The sequence below is a fragment of the Callorhinchus milii genome, unplaced genomic scaffold, assembly GCF_018977255.1.
Source record: "Callorhinchus milii isolate IMCB2004 unplaced genomic scaffold, IMCB_Cmil_1.0 Scaffold30, whole genome shotgun sequence".
NCBI lineage: Eukaryota > Metazoa > Chordata > Chondrichthyes > Chimaeriformes > Callorhinchidae > Callorhinchus > Callorhinchus milii.
This window is the reverse complement of record NW_024704771.1, coordinates 1,956,702-1,974,797: the sequence shown is the minus strand read 5'-3', so window position 1 is coordinate 1,974,797 and position 18,096 is coordinate 1,956,702. Positions and strand designations below refer to the sequence as shown.

Sequence of the window (18,096 nt, the reverse complement as noted above, 5' to 3'; positions counted from 1 at the left end):
GCTACAGGACTCCATGTAGGTTCTACATCAAAGTCAATTCATTATTGATAAAATAAAATCACAGAACGTTACAGCACAGAAACAGGCCACTCGGTCCATCCAGTCGTTGCTGGTGCTTTCCTACAGAATGCGATGTGGTACATAGTCACATTTATATAGAGCCTGACTACTACTAATAATAATGCTTGCATTTGTTATAGCGCCTTATCACGTGTTCGAGACATCTCAAAGCGCTTCACCAGAATATACTGTAAAGTGAATTGACTGTATATTTTGTGGGGGAAATGTTGCAGCCACAGCAGCGTTCCACAAACAGTCACGGATTGAAGCATCCGCTAATTGAAAAGCAATCCGCTAATTGACTAACAACCAGGTTCCTACTTACTGCTGGATAAACAGAGGAGTGTGTGTGGAGTAAGGAAATTTACCCAACTCACTTGCAAGGTGAGTGCTCTAACCACTGAGCTAAGGATTCCCATATTTCCCTTTTAAAGGAACCGATGGACTCTGCCTGAACTACACACTCTCTGTGTGAAAACATTTCAGAACTTTTTAAGCAAAATAAACAGTTCTTCGGAGCACAAACTGACTGCAGCCACAGTCTGGTGTGTCCAGCACCGACCTGCCATTGGGTATTCAACAGCTGGATTTTCTGACTGAGAAAGTTAAGAGGAGACTCAGCAGAGGTCTTCGAGATTACAGAGGGTTTTCGAAGTGTGAATAATAATAGATTATTTCCTCAAGTCAGTGAATCAGCAATAACACACTGATATACCACTTGCTGGCTCAGAGTGTCAGTCTGGCTCAATGGTAGTGCTCTTGTCTCTAAGTCAGAAAGTTGTGGGTTCAAGCCCCACATCAGGCTTGGAATCGTATAGTCTAAGCTGATGTTCCAATGTAGTGCTGGGGGGGGTGTTGGATAGTCAGAGGTGCCGTCCTTCGGAGGAGACGTTAAACCAAGGCTCTGTCTGTCTGTTCAGAGAGCGTTAAAGAATCCATGGCACTATTCTAGCCAACAATCCCCCAAATATAATTTGTCACTCACTTATCTCGTCATTGAGTCGTCTCAAAGCGCTTCACAGAATATACTGTTAAGTGAATTGACTGTATATTTCATGGGTGAAACACGGCAGCCAATTGCGCACAACAGCAGCCCATAAATAGTCGTGGATTGGGTGATCAAATTATAATTTTTTTTATGAAGGGATTATCACTCCCAAACAAGTGATCCGCCAATCGTCTAACAACTACCTACAAGGCCATTCATGGCCTTGCTCCCTCCTACCTCTCTGACCTACTATCCCCCTACCTACCTGCCCGTACCCTCCGTTCCTCTGGCTCTGGTCTGCTCCACATCCCCCGCCCCAACCGCCCTACCATCGATGGCCGGGCCTTCAGCCTCTCAGCCCCGAGGCTCTGGAACTCTATCCCCCAGTGCCTTCGCCGCTTCCTCCCTTTCCTCCTTCAAGGCCGGTCTCAAGACCTTTCTCTTGACCGTGCCTTCAGCTCCCCTCCTCGCTCCCTCCCTTCCCTCCCCTCACCCTGACCATTTCCCCCCTGCTCGGGTCCTGACCCAACTGTCCAGCGCCTTGGGACGTCCTCCTGACGTGAAAGGCGCTCTATAAATGGAATCTTGTTGTTGTTGTTGTAGGTTGCTACTTACTGCTAGGTAAACAGAGGCGTGTGTGTGGAATAAGGAAAATTGCCAAAGGTTTCACCCCTGCCTAGGAATCAAACCTGGATCCTCTCGCTTGCAAGGTGAGTGTTCTAAACAATACGTTAAAGGACTCCACAGCCTCTGCCCTCATATATCGATCACACACGTTTCACCCTTCTGGCAGAGCCATTCACTCAAAAAGTATTTTACATTTTTTTTAAATCCATGTTTATTTCTGATCAAAACTGGTGAGGCACGTGAATCAAACAGGGGATCGGTTATAAAGTTGTTTCTTGGAGACCCGAGTAAAATTCCTCCCAAACTATCTTTTTGGGAGCATATGTTTGTAGAGATTTCAGGCGTTTCACCCACAAAATATAGAGTCACTTCACCTTACATTGTATCCTATGAAGCGCTTTGAGACGTCACAAAGTCATGATAAGACGCTATATCAAAACCAAGGATTATTATTATATCAACTGTAAGGATTATTATTACTGTTGTGTCATACAGAGGCTTGCGATAAAAGGTGCCTAGTTACTGTGCAAACGCTCCAGTTTACTTACTGTCCTGTCTCCTGAAGCTCAGTTCTGGGAATGGGATTGAGGTGAGAGGGGGGAGGGAGAGTGGCAGTGGGGAAACTAAAGGCTAAGTCTCCTCTGACAGAGCTCCAAGCAATCCTCAGTCTCTACAACAGACTTCAGAGAATCAACTGTGCCCCAGTCACGAGCAGGCGTACAGAGAGCACGTCAAAATACATTGATCAGACTTCTTCACGCAATAATAACCCTGTAATAATCCTTGTGTTTGATATGGCGCCTTATCACGTATCGAGACATCTCAAAGAGCTTCACAGAATATACTGTAAAGTGAATTGAATGAGGGAAAACTCGGCAGCCAATTGCGCACAGTGTTATCCCACCAACAGAGATGGATTGAGTGACCGGATTATTATTATTATATTTATTGATTATTACTTGTTTGAAGGGATTATTACCCCCGGAAAAGTGATCCACCGATCGACACATGGAACAACCCAACTTTCTGTGCAATTTACAACACACTGAAATCTCACTTTAGTCCGGTCTGTGTTTTAATCCACTTTGTTTAAAAGAATTGTGGCAAGTGCTTAAATTCAGGCTTAATCTCAAAAGAAAACCTTCATAAATAAGATGAAACCCATCAATTTCTCTCTCTGTAACGTTTCTGATTCTTATTTTGGGGAAAACACAGATGATCCTTAAACCTAAGACTGGGGAGAATTCCCTGAAGGTTCAAAATACACATTAAAATGTTATGAATGATAATTTCTCCCTTTCCCCCCCTTCCCCCCCAGGATAACACCCCCCACCATCTCAGACTTACCTGTGTCCCCAATGGTTTATTCCTAAAGCCTCTCAGCGATGAGTCGTTGTCCCGATGGCAGAACAATCGAAGTTGAAAACTTTCCACAAAACTTTTCTGCCACTTTTTGTGCTGCTGCTGAGGGTCACTGCGGCTCAGCTCTCACTCTGTCACAGAGACTATTCCCCTCTGGCGGCTGAGGGGGAAGTACTTCTGTCGCCACTGCCTCTGGTGAGGCTCTGTCGGGAGAGGGTTCAGGTGAAGCGGCTCTGGGAAGTGTCTCCAAACAGTGAGACACTCACACACAGTCCTGAGCCCTCCACCGAGTCCCAACTTCACTGCACCGCACAGCGCAGCACAGCCGCGCCCCCTATCGGCACAACCCGTCACTGCACTCACACTCACACACACACACACTCCCTATGCCAACTGTATCCTCCTCGGGTGGGTGGGGGGTTGGAAGGGTCTCCTTGGAGCTGAATTGGCTCCGAGGTGACATTGTGGAGCTCAGTGGTTAGAGCGCTCGGCTCGCAAGCGGGAGACCTGGGTTCGACTCCCGGGCAGAGCAAAATGTTTGCCAGGTTTCCTTACTCCACACACGCGCCTCTGTTTGCCCGGCAGTCAGCAGGAACCCGGTTGTTAGTCGATTGGTGGATCACTTTTCCAGGGGTAATAATTCCTTCATAGAAAAATAATAATAATTCGGTCACTTCAATCCACGACTGTTTGTGGGACGCTGCTGTGCGCAATTGGCTGCCGTGCCCACAAACTATACAGTCATTTGACTTTACAAAATATCCTGTTAAGAGCTTTGAGATGTCTCGAAGACTTAATAAGGCGCTGTATCAAATGCAACGATTATTATTATGTTTGGCAACGGAAAGTTGGGATTGAGCCAGGCCTCTGCGACATTCTCTAGTCTGGTGCCTGAACCAGGTGGGTCCACAGTATTCCAGGGCACTGCAGACGACAGCATAGCCAACCTGGCTCATTGGTAGGACCTAGAAGGGCAGAGCAGTCACTGGGGTCATCCCACTCAGCTCCTGTTAACCCTGCAAGCCAAAGCCCTAACGCGTAGGGTGGTCCTCGCTGGACAAGCAGCGGGCAGGCAGCTTGCCATGACACTCCCATTGTGCATTCCAATAGAGGGAAATGGCCTTGAACAGACTCATTGTGTGAAAGAGCAATTGTTTTATTTGGGCAACCATTCTGAACGCCCTCTATTAGACCATGACAGAGAGGGAGGAATTCCTTCTCTTCTTAGTCAATAGTTTTCTATATATTTTGGGGAGAATAATTTAAGTCAGTATTTTGCAACACAAGGAAAAAGCCATTTCCAACTGGCACAAAGTGGATAACAGTCACTTTCATCAGCCATCGTTTCTATGCAAGAAAGAAGCAAATGGGTGAAATGGAAATTTATTGTAGAACAAAGTTACGAGAGATTTTTGTACAACTTTCCTGGGATGTAGATACATGGGAAGGAGGAACAGCTGGTACTTTCCTTTGGGTAGGGTGGAGTCCCAGAGCAGTTAAGCTCCCTAGGACACTACCCTGCATGAGGGGCACTATATAAATGCAAGTTGTTGTTGTTGAGACATGCAACCAAGGCCCAATCTATGGATTCAGGTGGATGTTAAAGATCCAGGAACACAATTAAATAACCTTTGCATTTGGTATAGTGCCTTTCACGTCAGGAGGATGTCTCAAAGTGCTTAACACGATTTACTGTAAAGTGGGAGTGGGGAGGAAATCCTGAGAGATTGGCTTTGTGAATAGGGATGTGTGTGTTGGTTGGGGGGGAAGCAGTATTAAGACAGGATTGAGTTAATGCCACGAGTCACAGTAACATCAGAAGAGTTAGTAAACTATCAGTCAGTCCAGCTTCCTACAAGATATTTTCCATGTGTCTATCTCTAAATCAAATAGCCTTTAGGTTGACAGGAAACGTGTCTAGTTCCCTCTTGAAGCCCATTATAGTTCCTCGTTTCACCACCTGTGCCGGTCGTCTGTTACAGATGCCAATCACCCATTTACAAAACAAACCACACACAAGTCTACCCCACTTCCTATTCTCACCAGTGTTTCCCATTCAAAGCAGAAATCCAGTCCCCAGTGACTTGTGGTCAACTGCAGTAGAGGAGATTTGAGGAGGGGAGGTGGAAGGGGAGAGTGTGGGGGGTTTGATAAAATAAATAGGAAGAAATTCTTTCCACTGGTCTCTGAGTTGGGAACCAGAGGGCATCAATTTAAGATCATTATCAAAGAGAAGGAAGAGGTTAGATTTTTTTACGCAGATGGTTATTTAGGACATGGAACATGAGACCAAAATTGTTAGTTGAAGCCGAATATATAATAGGATTGGAAAGGGAATTGGTCAAATATTTGAGAAGGAAAAATATAAGTGTGTGTGTGGGGGGGGGGGGGGGGGGGAGTTCGAGGGGGTTGTACAGGGGAGTGGGACTGAAGACATAGTTCTTTCAAAATGCCAGCAAAACACACAGTCAATCCGCTTTACATTGTATTTTGTGAAGTGCTTTAAGATATCTCAACGATGTAGCAAGGCGCTATATGAGGCAGGGCGAAACCTTTGGGCACGTTTCCTTACTCCACACACCTCTGGTTACCAGCAGTAAGTAGGAACCCGGTTGTTAGTCGATTGGCGGATCGCTTTTCTGGGGGTAATAATTTCTTCAAAAAATAATAATAATAAATTGGTCATCTACGACTGTATGCGGGACGCTGCTGTGCACAATTGGCTGCCATGTTTCGCCCACAAAATATACAGTCAATTCACTTTACAAGCGCTGTGAAGCACTTTGAGATATCTCGAAGACGTGAGAAGGCACAGGATCAAATGCAAGGATTATTATTGTTATTATTATATTATCGTACAATAACACAGACTCCTGTGTATGATTCTGCATTATCTTAACCCTTTACCGCGCTGAGGAACAAAATTACAACCTACGTATCAAATAAATAATAATCCTTGAATTCGATAAAGCGCCTTTCTTGACAGAAGTAAATCTTAAAGTGTTTCACAAGAGCTTCAACAAATTGCATTTATACACAGGATCCACTGTACAGAATAGTGACTGTGTATTTGTAGACAAACATGGCAGTTTTGTTCACACAATTGTAAAGGGGCCTTTCAAACTGTTCAACAACAACAACAAATGATGTCCCAAGGCACTGGACAGTCAGAGATCTGCCCCCATCTGGTGGTTGGGATCTGGAGGGGTGGAGGGCGGGGAAGGTAGGGCTACGAGGGTGATTCAAGGCACAGACAAAGAGGGGGGTCTTGCGACAGGTCTTGAAGGAGGCATGGGAGGGGGTGAGGCGGAAGGACTGTGGGATGGAGTTCCAGAGGGTGGGGGTAGTACAAGGCTTACTTACATCTGCTCTGACGTAATTTACGCCTTTCTGGAGATACCAGAACCAGCGATTGTGTACAATCAGAGCTGTCACCATCCTAACATCCCAGACTGGTCACAGCACACATTCACCTGGGTCTCAGCTGAGAGGCTTTCAGCCAGGATCAAGATTTACAACAACAGATTAAAAGCTACTGTCGTCTCTTCATTGAGAGGTGACAGAAGTGTGCATTACTGGGTGTAACACACACACAGACCACACACACCACACCATACACACCACACATACACACAGACTACACACACCACACCATACATACACACACCACACACATAGCACACACACACACACACACACTGAGCCCAACACACCTCTCAGCATCTGTACATTTATTTGCTGTCCTTTTTAACTTAAAATAAATAGTAATCTTTGCATGTGATGTAGCACTTATAATACAGAGTGTTACCTATGGAGTCCTTAGTGGTTAGAGACCTCGTCTCGCGAGCAAAGGATCCGGAATCGATTCCCGGGCAGGACGAAACAATAGGCAAACTTCCTTACTCCACACACACGCCTCTGTTTACCTAGTAGTCAGTAGGAACTCGGTTGTTAGTCGATTGGCGGATTGTATTTTCTGGGGGTAATAAACCCTTCAAAAAATTTTTTAAGTGCGGTCACTCAATTCACGACTGTTTGTGGGACAGACCCCGCTGTGCGCAATTGGCTGCCGCGTTTCATCCACAAAATACACAGTCACTACACTTTACGACATATTCTGTGAAGCATTCTGAGACGCCTTGAAGGCGTGATAAGGCGCTGTATCAAAAGCGAGGATTATTCTTATAACTTCCAAACGTCTCAAAAGACTTCAGAGTTTTCTGTAAAGTTCAGTGGTTGTGTATGTGCAGGCGAAGAAGCAGCTAATGTTTTTGAACGCTGCTAGTGTTCAGTGTCTGGATTGGGAATCGCTGGAGGTGAAACCTTCAGTGTAGGTTACATAGGGAGGCTTTAATAAGCACGTTTACATGTAGCGAGTACAATCGATCAGTCACGTCGGTTACACGGTGAATTTCGGCAGCAATATTCAGTGTCAGCCGGACCTGTGCTCAGACACCCTCTGCTCTAGGGCTCGGGATTGTGTAACTGTAGCCAGCGAGTCAGCTCCCAGCTAAAGAGAAGCTGATTATCCACTGGGTCAGCAGCAACAAGGAGCAGAGAGGCGCACACTTGTATCAGAGGCCCTCTCAATCGCTGAGGGTATACACTGCCATGGCTCTATCCACATATAATCAGGACCAAGAGAGGCTAGATAATAAATGATCCTTGCATTGGATGAAGGGCCTTATCACGTTTTCGAGACGTTTCAAAGCGCTTCACAGAATATTCCATAAAGTGAAGTGACTGTATATTTTGTGGGTGAAACACGGCAGCCGTGAATGGCAGCCAGGTGTGGAGAGACCAGGCCCGGCTGTGACTCACACCCACCCTCCGACTAACTTCCGTGGAACTACCCCCCAGTAAATGAGGCCAGACCAGAGGCAGAGGGAGGATACGGCGAGACAATTAGAAAATAGAATTAGACATTACTGTTCTTTAACCGTCGATCATGGCTTTACCGAGACTCACAATTCCTTGAGAAACATTGTTTTAAAAATAATAATTTGGTCACTTCAATCCACCGTTGTTTATGAGACAGACACTGCTGTGCGCAATTAGCTGCCGCGTTTTGCCCACAAAATACACAGTCGATTCACTTTACAGTATATTGTGTGAAGCGCTTTGAGATGTCTCGAAGACATGATGAGGCGCTGTATCAAATGCAAGGATTATTATTATTATTTTATTTTTTTAATCCTGCCTGGCAAGGGTTAAACCTCAAACCATTGTGTTTTCAAAGATATGACGTGATGCACTTTGGAAATGGCCATGTTTCTGTGACAGGAATAGGATGTTATTGGGAGGAGAGGCAGCTCCTTGCTGTAGATGTGTCTGTCACTGGCTTTTGTGTGGGAGCACATTCCCAGTGGGATAATAGGTCTGTGTCTGTGTGAGTGTGTGTGCACAATACTGAGAGGCCCGCCCAGGAGCGAGACACAGACCTGTTTGTCAGAGGCTGGCAATTCCACCTCGACTTGGCCTTTGTGTCTTGCAAACCAGAGATTGGAAAATACTTAAACTGTGTCTCAATTTGGAAGCTAGTTTCTGTTTAAAAACTGCAGAGAAGCAGCTTCTGAATGAAGGCTGAATTTAAGGATATCTGTGCTGCAGAACATGGAGTCCTGTAGCTAAAGTGGTTGGAGCCCTCGTCTCGCAAGCGAGAGACCTGGGTTTAATTCCCGGGCAGGGTAAACAGTGACCAAGTTTCCTTACTCTACACGCCTCTGCTTACCTAGCCGTAAGTAGGAAATCAGTTGTTATTCGATTGACGGATCGCTTTTCCGGGGGTAATAATTCCTTAAAAAATAATAATAATAATTTGGTCACTCAATCCACTGCTGTGCACAATTGGCTGCCGTGTTTTGGCCCACAAAATATACAGTCAATTCACTTTACAGTATATTGTGTGAAGCCCTTTGAGACGTCTCAATGTCATCTCAAGGCGCTATATCAAATGCAAGGATTATTATTATTAATATTATCTCTAATTTTAAGACAAAGCGGTTCGCAGTTTAAGACCAGATGGAACTTCGGGTCACTCAATCATGCAGGAGCAAGTGCACCAATTACACACCTGGCCGCACACTCACACACACACACACACACACTCACACACCAACTCAAAAGGAGAACTATACCTCTGACATTACAGCGCTCCCCCAGGAATGTGCTGGGGCATCAGCTCGGATTATGAGCTCAGAATCCTGATGTAAGTTTTGTATAATATAATAATCCATTAATTTGATACAGCGCCTATCATGTCTTTGAAGTGATTCAAAACACTTTGTAGAATATACCGTAAAGTGAATTGACTGTGTACCTTATGGGTGAAACGCGGCAGCCAATTGTCCCACAAACAGTCGTGGATTGAGTGACCAAATTATTTTTTAATCTATTTTTGGGGGGAGGATTATTACCCCCATCCAGGAAACTGATCCGCCAATTGACTAACAACTGGATTCCTTACTGCTAGGTAAATAGAGACATGTGGAGTAAGGAAGTTGCCTGAGGTTTCGCCCCACCTGGGGATCGAACTCGGGTCCTCTCGCTTGCATGGCATGTGCTGTAACCGATACACTACAGGACACAAGATATTTTACACATGCACCTATCTATATGATGGATACGAAACTGATAGTAATAGAACCATTTTACATCCACCATCTTGGTAGTAACTGTCAGTCAGTCAGAAAGTCAGTCAACAACAACTGGCATTTATATAGTATCCCTTACCCATGGCGGTGTCCACAGAGCCAATTTTGCCAGTCAGTCAGTCACCTGAGAGTGCGACAATAAAATGCCTGATGATTTTAATCACTGCTCTATTTGGCTGAAATTATTCCGAATACATTGCCCGTGAATCAGTATTATTAATAATAATAATCCTTGCATTTGATATAGCGCCTTATCATGTCTTCACGATGTCTCAAAGCGCTTCACAGACTATACTGTAAACTGTAGTGACTGTATATTTTGTGGGCCAAACGTGATAGCCAATTGCGCACAGCAGCATCCCACAAACATTCGTGGGTTGAGTGACCAAATAATTTTTGGGGGGATTTATTTTGAAGGGATTATTATGATCCGCCAATCGACTGACAGCCGGTCCCTACTGACTGCTGGATAAACAGGGGAATATGTGTGGAGTAATGAAACTTGCCCAACGTTTCGCCCGCCCCGGGAATCGAACCCAGGTCCTCTCGCTTGCAAGGCGAGCGCTGTGACCACTGAGCTACAGGACTCCATGCCGCTTAAGGAGCTCATTCTGAGGCATTGAGAGCTGAGAGAGCCTTAAGATTCGAATGCTCCATTCAGTTCCCCACACACACATCCCCACCCCAACCCCCACCCCACCCTCTACCCTCACCACAACCACCACAGACTGAAAGTTGGAACATTCCCCTGCATTCCTTCGACCTCTAAGCCTCTTATTCCTTGCCCTCTGCTTCTCTTTCGCTTCCCAGCTCATTTTCTTATTCGCTGTTTCACTCCCTTCCCTGCTTTGCATTTCACCTCCGATCAGATTCATGGCCCACATTCCACCAGAGTTAATCTCCGGGAAAGTTCACCAAGAATTCCATTTGGAAAACATGCTCCGCACTTGTAACGGTCTAGTATTATAATAGAATCCTTCAATCACTTTGTGGCTGATGGTAGGACATTGCTGTACACAATTTGCAGGCCATGTGTTTGCCTGCAAAGTCACAGTACAATTCTTCCGCTTTGGTTAACAATCTCGTAGAATCCTGTAGCTCATTGGTTAGAGCACTCGCCTCACAAGCGAGAGGACCTGGGTTCAATTCCCGGGTAGGTCGAAATGTTACGCAAGGTTCCTTATACCTCTGTATACCGAGCTTGTAAGTAGGAACCCGGTTGTTAGATGATCGGCGGTTTGCTGTTCTAGGGGTAATAATCTCTTCAATAATTTTTTAAAAATAATAATTTGGTCACTCAATTCACGACTGTTTATGGGACGCTGCTGTGTGCCATTGGCTGCCGCATTTCACCCACAATATACGCAGTTAATTCACTTTACAGTATATTCTATGAAGCACTTTGAGATGTCTCAAAAACGTGATAAGGCGCTATATTGAATGCAAAGATTATTGTTATTATAACAGTGTAAATGCTGCTGGTGCTACACTACAATGTTAGGAGGACTACAATACAAAACACTACAATTGCGAAGAGTAGTTACAACAAGGTTATGGATGATCTTAAAATTTCACCCATCGCAGTCAATCCACTTTACAATATATCCTGCGAAGCGTATTTAGATGTCTCAATGACTTGATAAGGCACTGTATCAAATGCGAGGATTATTATTATTATAATTACAAAATAATGTAAATAATATACCCCTGGAGTGTTTAATTTTATTAAAAAGGGATATCTGGAATAAAAGGCCAAAGTTCCTTATGAGCAGCTTTCGTGACTTACTGAACAGAAGATCGGGTGTTTGTGTCGGTGAAGCAGATCTGACATCTTCCCCAGACCTGAAGTTGTGGTGGACGTGCAGAATCTAGTCATCGTGGTGCTGAAAAATACAAGCACAGTTTATACACAAATAGAGTCCTGTAACTCAGTGGTTAGACTGCTTGCCTCACAAGCGAGAGGACCTGGGTTTGGTTCCCGGCAGAGCAAAACTTTGGGCAAGTTCCCTTACTCCACGCCTCTGTTTACCCAGCAGCAAGTAGGAACCCAGTTGTTAGTCGATTGGCGGATCGCTTTTCCGGGGGTAATAATTCCTTAAAAAATTAAGTGGCTATATCAAATCAAGGATTATTATTATTATTATAATTCCTCAGCCTCTCTGCTCCCACCCTCTGGAACTCCAACCGACAGTCCCTCTACCTCGTCCACTGCCTCACCTCCTTTAAGGTCCTTCTCAAGACCCTTCTCTTCGACCGTGCCTTCGGTCACCCTGCTACCCCCACCCCTCCTGATCTGAACCACCAGCTCGGATGCGGATCCCTGACTGTCCAGCGCCTTGGGATGTCCTCCTGACCTGAAAGGCACCATGTAAATGGAAGGTGGTGGTGGTGTTGTAAAACAAACTAAGCTACAACAACAACTCGCATTTATACAGCAACCTTCACGTGGGGTTGCGTCCTGGAGTTAAAGGGGAGTAAGTAAAATATTAATGCTTGCCTGACATGATTTGGGGACGTATTTGGTTCCTCCTGGGATTAGGCTGGGAAGTAACTTTGTGCAAGTACAATACTGTGTCAAAATCCGCGTCAAAACAACAACAACAACAAGATTCCATTTATTGAGCGCCTTTCACGTCGGGAGGACGTCCCAAGGCGCTGTACAGTTGGGTCAGGACCCGAGCATTGGGGAAATGGTCAGGGTGAGGGGAGGGAAGGGAGGGAGCGAGGAGGGGGTAGAGAGTCGAGAGGGGAGCTGAAGGTACGGTCAAAGAGAAAGGTCTTGAGACCGGCCTTGAAGGAGGAGAGGGAGGAAGCGGCGAAGGCACTGGGGATAGAGTTCCAGAGCCTCGGGGCTGAGAGGCTGAAGGCCCGGCCACCGATGGTAGGGCGGTTAGGGCGGGGGATGTGGAGCAGACCGGAGCCAGAGGAACGGAGGGTACGGGCAGGTAGGTAGGGGGATAGTAGGTCGGAGAGGTAGGAGGGAGCGAGGCCGTGAATGGCCTTATAGGTGAGGATGAGGATCTTGAATTCGAAAGCCACGTAAGAGATTTGTACAAAGATCCAGTTTAAATGAACTCTACCAGCACTGATGGGAACTGAATCATTTGCTCAGATATGTCAGTGAGGTAATGTGATCTGGTAAAGGACGCACTTGGAGAAAAACCACCAGGAAATATTCGGATGCACAGAACAAATGTGATCTGTCGCTAACAGCACCTTCTAACAGAAGCCCTACGTATTTTTAGTTTGAAAGAATTAATTGTTGGTGAAAATCAGTGGCTTTTTTATTGTATTGTTTCGTACAGCTAAAATAATAATAATCCTTGCATTTGACATAGCACCTTATCAAGTCATTCAGATGTCCCAAAGCCCTTCACACAATATACTGCCGAGTAAATTGACTGTGTACTTTGTGGGTGAAAAACGGCAGCCAATTGCGCCCAGCGCTGTCCTACAAACAGTCGTGGATTGAAGCGACCGATATATTATTATTTTCTTTTTTTTGAAGGAATTATTATCCCCAGCCCGGAAAAGCAAAAATCGACAAACAACCGGGTTCCTACTCACTGCTGGGTAAACGGAGGCTTGTGTGAGGAGTAAGGAAACTTGCCTAAGGTTTCACACTGCCCGGGAATTGAACCCAGGTCCTCTCACGTGCGAGGCAGGTGCTCTCATCACTGCACAACAGGATCCATATATATATATATATAGAAACAATATATATACATGTCATATACAGAAACAAGACAACCACCACACCCTCCCCCCACATACACACATACACACCCTTATTACTTCCTCCCCCCCCCCGTCAATATGGCTCAATGTGAACTGAACACAATTGAGGCCACCCCCCAGAATGCTGCCTTATCGTTCCCTTTCAGGAGCTGATTGGCCAGGGAAGCAGGTCCGACATTCCTGGGCCATTAGCAGTTTGCAGGATTCATGTTTTTTTTCCTTTTTATCGCAACCGGGAACTCCCCATGGGGCCAGTTTGCCGTTTCCCATTCCCAAGTCAACCATCCTGGCAACCCCTGACATGAGGGGCCCACATTAGTGCCTTACGTAATAGTAGTACAACAAGCCTTAATAATAATAATAATATTAATGATGATAATCCTTGCATTTGATATAGCACCTTATCTTGTCTTTGAGACGTCTCAAAGCACTTCACAAAATACACAGTCAATTCATTTCACAGTGTCTTCTGAGAAATGCTTTGGGATGTCTCATCTGATAGGGAGCTATATCAAATGCAGGATTATTATTATACTATACTGTAAAGTGAATTGACTGTGTGTTTTGTGGGCAAAAACCGGCATCCAATTGCGCACAGCAGCGTCCCATAAACACTCATGGATTGAGTGACCACATTTGTATTTACATTTTTTTTAAAAAGGGATCAGAAAAGCAATCCACCAATTGACTAACAACCTGGTTCCTACTTACTGCTGGGTAAACAGAAGCCTGTGTGTGGAGTAAAGAAACTTGCCCCACGTTTTGCCCTGCCCGGGAATTGAACCCAGGTTTTTGGGTGCTAAGCACTACATTACACAGTCTAGTCCACACTCTAATCCCGATTCCCTGTACCTTTGCTTCCCTTCACATTGTTAGCCAAGTCTGCCTGGGTTCATGCCATCTGATAGTAATAATAATAATCCTTGCATTTGATTTAGCGCCTTATCACGTCTTTGAGAGGTCTCAAAGTGCTTCACGGAATATACTGTAAAGTGAATTGACTGTATATCTTGTGGGCGAAACACAGCAGCCAATTGCGCACAGCAGCGTCCCACAAACAGTCGTGGATTTAGAGACTAATTATTTGTTATTATAATTTTTTTAAGGAATTATTACAACAACAACTTGTTATATAGCGCCTTCCACACAGGGTGGCGTCAGAGTGCTTAACAGTGGGGGAACATGACTCTGAGACCGTTGTCGGGAGGTGGGGAGGTGACCGTAACCACGGGCAAAAAGGAAAGTTTTCGGGCAGGACTTGAAGAAAGGAGAGTGTGGGAGGACAAGGCGGAGGGAATGAGGGAAAGTATTCCAGAGTTCCCCCCAGAAAAGCGATCTGATATATGATTGTCAAAACTCCTTGCCCCATCCTGTGTGAGAAGTGGTTGACCTCACCTCCCATCGTGCAGGGGAAGGATGCTTGTGTTTATCTGAGGTGTTTCCTGGAAGTGAAACTGCCTTGAATGGAAATAAACTCGACTTTGCAAGACTGCATCCTGATCAACACTGCTCACATGTGTCCCATCCTGACAATTATGTTATTGGTCGCACCCGATAGTGTTACTAATAACTGTCTATATATGTACTTCCGTCTGTACTTGAATAGTCCATGCATAGACTATTTCCATTTTGCTTCACTGGGAAATTCAACTGTGACCAAGCGACAAGACCAAAAAAAGCTGATCCCATTTTATTTTTACCATTATTTCTCCCAACAGCATTTTCCTGAGCTCACAGCAATATGTTCTATTTTGACCTTTTTACACATTTCTCATTTCGAATTCTGAAATTCATCTAAAACAGTTCATAAAGAAATAATAATAATAATTCAGTGACTGTTTGTAGGACACTGTTGGGTGTAATTGGCTGCCGTGTTTCGACCGCAAAATAGACAGTCAATTCACTTTACAATATATTCTGTGAAGTGCTTTGAGACATCTGAACGACGTGATAATGCACTATATCAAATGCACGGATTATTATCATCATTATATTATCATATGAACCTATTGAAAACGATTCCAGATATGTTATTTCCACCAACTGGGGTGAACTTTGTCCATTGATATTTATCCATAGAAATAAAATCGTGTTGCAAACTGTTGCAATAAAGTTGCAGAAGTGGCACGTTTTAATAATAATAATCCTTGCATTTGATATAGCGCTTTTCACGTCGGGAGGACGTCCCAAAGCGCTTCACAGAACACACTGTAAAGTGAATTGACTGTATATTTGTGGGCGAACGCGGCAGCCAATTGCGCACAGCAATGTCCCACAAACAGTCGTAGATTGAAAATGACCAATTTATTATTGTTTTTGGTTTTGGAGGGATTATTATTAGGCTCTGTGTGGAGTAAGGAAACTTGCCCAAGGTTTCGCCCTCTGCCTGGAATTGAACTCAGGTCTCTCGCTTGCAAAGCGAGTGCTCTAACCACTGAGCTACAGGACTCCATTTTGGTCATTCAGGGATACAATGAAAATAATTTGATGTATAAGTTGTATTATAAGTTGTGTGTAGCTGGGATGGGACGTGCTGTTTGCAGACTGTGAGATACTGTGTGGAGCAGAAACCTGCTCTTTCTGAACAGGTCACTGCCATCTGTCCCTGTGTCAGTTTGAAATTATTTTGTAAAAGTCACCGAAATAAAAGCTGTTATATTTACCATATAGCCCTCCTCTTGAGATGTTATTTAAGAAGCTTCCAGGTGTCAGCCTGGCTCAATTGGTAGCACTCTTCCCTCTGAGTCGGAAAATTATAATAAATAATAATACTGACATTTGATACAGCGACTGATCACATCATCGAGACGTCCCGAGGCGCTTCACGGGATATACTGTAAAGGCTAATACGGCTGCACAGTTCTGGGGTACCAATGCATTGTCGGAGGTGCCATCCTTTGGATGAGATATTTACTGAGATCTTGTCTACCTGTCCAGGTAGATGTTAAAGATCCCACGGTGCTATTCAAAAAGAGAAAGGAGTCTTTTCTGATGTCCCGGGGGCCCAATTTCCCAAATGAAAACATTGATCGCCCACTTCATGACTTTGTGAGACACTGCGATGCACAAACTGACTACCCATCCTCCCACAAATAAACACAATCCCAGCACGTTACAATATATCCTGTGAGGCATTTTGAGACGTTGTTATAACACGTATCAAATGTAAATATTATTAATTAATGAATTAATATTAATAATAATTACATTTAGAAATTCGTCCATCACAGCCGGATAGAGGAGTAAGTCTATTTGGGATCTGAGGGAATCTGTGAATGTTGGCAAGAGTTTTATTTGTATTGTATATAAAAGGTTGCTAAAGTGACAAATTATACAGTCAATTCACTTTGAGACGTCTCGAAGACATGATAAGGCACTCTTATCAAATGCAAGGATTATTATTATTATTATTCCAGATCAGGCAAAGATCCACAATCTCGATCCCGACGTCTTCCGATTACAGCATGGAACAGTTTGTTCAATGAGTTCCAGTGTGCTGACCCCAATCATCTTACCTGGCATCTTTGTTCCGGTCATTAATTGTGGTCTGGATAAATAAATACTTGCTGGCATTTGTCATGACATTACCCGTCATACACCTGAAGGACTATCCTCCTTGGGGATGGGATCTCTTTGGAGCTGAACTGGCTCCAAGGAGACCCACCTCCCAGGAAGATGTCAACAAAATGTTAGAATCAACCCAGCCCTGTGTGACGGTCTCCAGTCTAGTTCCTGAGCCAGATAGGTCCGCAGTATTCCAGGTCACCTCTGAGGGCAGCACAGCCCAGCCTGGCTCATTGGCAAGACCTGGAAGGGCAGACCAGTCACTATAATAATAATAATAATCCTTGCATTTGACATAGCGCTTTTCACGTCTTCTCGATGTCTCAAAGTGCTTCACAGAATAGATTGTAAAGTGAATTGACTGTATATTTGTGGGTGAACGCGGCAGCCAATTGCGCACAGCAATGTCCACAAACAGTCATGTATTGAAAATGACCAATTTATTGTTGTTTTGTTTTGGATGGGGGCAGGGAGTACCATTCAGCTTCTGTTAACCTTGCAGCCAAAGCCCTATTGGGTAGGGTGGTCCTAGCTGGACAAGCAAGTGGGAAATTTTGCCAGACACCGATATCAATGGCAAGTTATGCGGTTTATGTTGGTTAGACTCCAGCAGTTACCCCAATGCATACTGTGGTGTCCCCAAGCCTTGGCTCTTGCCAACCTGTGCCTAATACTCTCTGGAATTTTGTAAGCAGGATGTGTCCCTACAAGGAGAGAGTGCGCATTCCATTCCAATAAATATCTCTGGAATTGATGGCAATCTCTGTTTGGTTTGGATACTCTTAAGCATGGTGATAGGTTTCAGCACGCATCAGATGCCCGGCTGGCCAAAGAAGTCGTGCCTACTTGTTCTGTTGCCTTGCCGTATTTGAAAACATTGATCTGGGTTTACTTTCTTAATCCTGTTTAAACACCTCCTCATCACTTTTTACCCACAAATATAATACAGTCACTGTACTTCACAATAATATCCTATGAAGTGCTTTGGGACGTCCTTCTGACATGAAAGGCTCTACGCAAGGATTCTTGTTATCATTACCATTAGCAGTAAGTAGGAACCCGGTTGTTAGTCAGTTGGTGATGGATCATTTTTCTGGGCGTAAT

The 18,096-nt window shown here is 44.6% G+C and overlaps 1 protein-coding gene across 3 annotated transcripts in view; it reads right to left on the bottom strand.

The window, feature by feature from the left end:
- Positions 1 to 18,096, bottom strand: part of egfl7 (EGF-like-domain, multiple 7) — a 38,837-nt gene that overhangs the window by 19,321 nt on the left and 1,420 nt on the right. Inside the window, exons 1-3 of one of the 3 annotated variants that reach the window (XM_042344840.1) lie at positions 16,944 to 16,975; positions 11,477 to 11,573; positions 3,023 to 3,240 (exon numbers count right to left, since the gene is read on the bottom strand). The gene's annotated coding sequence lies outside the window, so the exon portion shown is untranslated. Of the gene's footprint in view, positions 1 to 3,022; positions 3,241 to 11,476; positions 11,574 to 16,943; positions 16,976 to 18,096 lie in introns of those variants that run through there. The other 2 variants (XM_042344839.1, XM_042344841.1) reach the window with 2 other exon arrangements.